At 33.8% G+C, this 4,213-nt stretch overlaps 1 pseudogene; it reads left to right on the forward strand.

Moving 5' to 3' along the window:
- The first annotated feature begins 203 nt into the window (after positions 1-203).
- LOC136065904 (protein NEDD1-like) lies at positions 204-3,910 on the forward strand (annotated as a pseudogene).
- The last annotated feature ends 303 nt before the right edge of the window (positions 3,911-4,213 follow it).

Genomic DNA, 4,213 nt, shown 5'->3' on the forward strand with positions numbered 1-4,213 from the left:
TTATAGAAGATGATCTATTGATTGTGATCTGTGTGTGTTTATGTGTGTCTATGTGTATGTTTCCTTTTGTATTTGCTTGTATGTGGTGAAAATCTTATTGATTTGCACCCATACAAGAATCATTCACTGTGGTGAGTCCTTGATGGTCATCATTGAAACTTAATCTGTACACCCAAGATAATGAATTTTCTTGGTTTAGTTTTATGGTTGTGGTTGATTATTATTATTATAATTATTTTTTAAATAATTTTGCAGGAATCTATAACGGCTATCAGCTTCAGCAATAAGGTATCCAGATACATATGTTCTGGTGGAAGTGGTCAAGTTGTAAGAATATGGGATTTGCAGAGGAAACGATGTATTAAATGGCTGAGAGGTCATACCAATACAATAACGGGTGCAATATACAACTGCAAGGATGAACACTTGGCTTCTATAAGTCTTAGTGGGGATCTCATACTTCACAACCTTGCATCAGGTGCCAGGGCTGCTGAACTCAAGGATCCCAATGAACAGGTTCTTTGATTTGTTGCATCTTGGTGCTGTTTGTTCAGGTGTTTATGGTTTTGAGTTCTGGTTTTCAAGCTAATTGTTTGTGTTTGGGATTGTAAGATCAGGTATTGAGAGTGCTTGATTATTCCCGGGATTAGCCGACACCTTTTGGTTACTGCTGGTGATGATGGGACCGTACATTTATGGGATACAACAGGTCGCAATCCAAAGGTTTGCAGTATGTTACAATTCATGTTTAAAAAACAACAAAACTCAGTATCACTGAGCAAGTTATGCTTCTTTAAAATTTTGTATTCAATAAACTGAATAAAGTCATAGTTATGCTGCGCTTTGATTCCCAAAAATCCCTGTTTTAACTGTTATTGCACTGCATTTTCTGTGCCCTTTTTTAGATGAATGATGGCATTATGGTTTACTGCACAATATTTGCAGAGCAACATCTAGATATATAAAGAAATTACTAGCTTCCTTGGCAGATATTTTTAAAACATTTTTTCTAGCAATTAAAAACAAAACCTGTGGAGCCCACTAAAAAAAAATAGGCTCACTGTTTTGAAAATTCATCTTCAAATCATGTCCCAGAAACAGTGTGCAGATGAGTTTTTCAAGAACCTTTTCTTATCGATGAGAAACAATCTGAACCAATCAGGAAAGAAAACAAAAGGTTGGAAGTGGTGAATGATTCCATCATAGTGGAATGATGTTCTACGTTATTTAAAAGAGAGAATATTTTATAACTTTTTTCTTCTTTCCATTAGTTTTGTGATTAAATTAGGTTTGCAAATGATGCCATAGCCATTAATTGGACCCTCTTCTTTTTCTTTTTGCAGGTTTCTTGGTTGAAGCAGCACTCGGCTCCAACAGCTGGTGTTAGCTTTTCACGTCCAATGATAAGGTTTCATTTTTATGGCCCTGTTATGTTTATATATATATATATGAATGTAGTTTTGTTTTATGCCATGAAATTGTGAATATTTTTTCAGGGTCAGAATATCTGTCTATATAGTTAAGCATTCTGCCATACCATATTTTTTCTCATGACAGATAATTGCTAGTGCTGGTCTGGATAAAAAGTTATACACGTATGACTCAGGGTCTAGAAGGCCCTCATCTTGCATTCCTATGAGGCACCTTTCTCGTCATTGGCTTTTAGAGATGATGGCTGGACTCTTGCAGCTGGAACAAGTAATGGTCGGGTGGTGTTCTATGATGTCCGTGGAAAACCACAGCCCTTTGTAGTTCTCCATGCTTATAGTAGTTCAGAGGTACATTTCCTTTCCTCATTTATTGTGTCTTCATTTCTGGTTTTCACAAGTTGTCATGTTCTTGCAATTTTTTCTATATAAGCACATTATGTTGCTTTCTGCTGACAAGTTTTCTTTTCTGTTCAGAGTAGCTTTTGTCCAACATTGGCTTAGTGTACTAAAATTCTTCTTTTCTCTGTAACGCTGTTTTTAGGAAGTTTATATCTAGTCTTGTAAATGTTTGAAAAGTTTTTATAAGGCCCTTCCAAGTTCCCAATCACCTATTGTGCCTGTCATCATCATGACATAGTCAGGTGATAAAGGGGAGATAAACGTCCAATAAACTGCTTCTATTAAAGAGGCATGATTCATGCACAATTACCATTTTGAGATTTTCCACCAATGTTTTGTCATTTGTAGTTGTAAGGAAAATAAATAGACTCATAATTTTGATAATTTAAAAGATTGAAATTGAAACTTTATGGTAAATTATACTGCTTAATTGAGTTACATTTTCATCTCTACAGCTCCTTTAGAGCCATAAATACATCATGGGACTGTACCATTTTTCAGCTTCTTAGCTTTGCTTTGTAAATTTTTGGAGTCTTTGTGTTCATCATCATGAACATGAAGTGTTTTTAATTTCAATATATAGGACCAAGTCTGTATTATTTATTTTGATTTGTAGGAGTGATTGTGTTCTTACTTTTAGACCATGGTGATGCTTTACACCTTTTTATCTTCATTCATAGTTGATCTCCTAAAGCTCTATGCATACAAATAATTTGTTTAAATCATTAAATGTCAGAATGAAGATCCAGCATGCTGTTCTATTTTTAAATCCAATTGAACAAGAGTCCAAATCTTCTATCCCACTTTTCCTGCTCCACTTCTATACTCCACAATAAATACTTGCACATGTTCATCTAATTAATTAAATACTATTATTAATTAATAATTGTAGTATTAATAAGTCAATAATGATAGTATTTAATTAATTAGGTAAACACATGACAAGTATTTATTGGTGGAGTATAGAGTGGAGCAGGAAAAGTAAGACAGAAGATTTGGACTCATTGAACAATATCTTTAGTCCCAACATTGGTACATCATGAATTACAATAGACTGCCTTTTTATATTCATAATTTATTTGATGTCGTGCTTAGGCTTTGAGAGGTAGGGAATTATGCACATCCTACTTATGCTGTACTTCATAATCATAAGCAGATGTGTAATGCCTTTTAATTCAAAGTAAACTAATTGGAAGCTAATGTTAGGTAAATATTATAGTTATATAGACCTATGGCGGACTATCCACATTGTGTGTTATGGTGTCTTTGGCGGAAAAGGAATAGTAGATGCTTTGAGGGAACGGAACGGTCGATACTTGAGATTAAATCTCTCCTCCTCCACTCTTTGTTTGCTTGGTGTTCTGTTTTCTCTTCTTTTTCTTGCTTTAATCTTTTTGTTATGCTTGATCATTGTAATTTTCGATCTTGATGTATCCCTTTCCATGTACACTCCAGTGTACTTGGGGCTTTTGATTTATGAAATTTCGTTATTTATCCCAAAAAATAAAAGTTTATGATAGGAATGCATTTCCCAGGAAAATTGTATCCACTTGGTCGGTGGCCATTCAAGAGTTTTGCCTCTAAGAAACAAGAAAAGGGGTGTTTTCCTTTTTAAATTGTTCACATCAATGACATAAATTATTCAGTTCAGAGATTTTGTGCTTCATAAACCTTAATGTTCTTAATCTTCATTTATAGTTTATACTAATCATTTCAAGTGTTTTCAGGCTGTTAAAGTTTATGCTGGCAGAGATCAAAACATGTTTCGTAAATGAAAGTAATTGCACTACTGAGACTGCTCTTGTAGGAAATGCTGTTGAAGACTCAATTCTTATGCCTGACCCACTTCCTTCTGTGACTTCATCGAGCCTTTCTCTATCTACAGTAGTATCCAGTTCTCGAAATTTGGGCCGATTGGGTGCCTCCATGGAAGCATCTTCACTTACAGCATCCAGCAGTGCATTTGCATCTAGCACACTCCATACATCTACCATAGAGGAAACACCACATCGAAGCCATTTAAGGGCAGGTGGTACATTGGCAAGATTACAGCCCATGAAAACCTTAAAAAAATATATATTGTATAAATCTATTTATAATAATAATAATAATAATATAATAGATAATAATGTGGTTTATATTAGAATATTAGATTATCTGTTTATATCTGATAATAGTAGGAGGACAAATAATTTTTTAATTGTTTGATTTAATCTAATTGCACTTAAATAGTAATTTGCACCTCATTGTTCACACTTTTTTTTAACAAAAATTATTGTATAAATCTTCAAAATTTCATACCTATTAATCAATTTTTTATCCTAAATGCTGAAACATTAGATGTAACTTCTTAGAAAAGCTCTAAAATGTAAAAAGGTAAGTTC

Source organism: Quercus suber, unplaced genomic scaffold (genome assembly GCF_002906115.3).
Source record: "Quercus suber isolate HL8 unplaced genomic scaffold, Cork oak 2.0 scaffold_1304, whole genome shotgun sequence".
NCBI lineage: Eukaryota > Viridiplantae > Streptophyta > Magnoliopsida > Fagales > Fagaceae > Quercus > Quercus suber.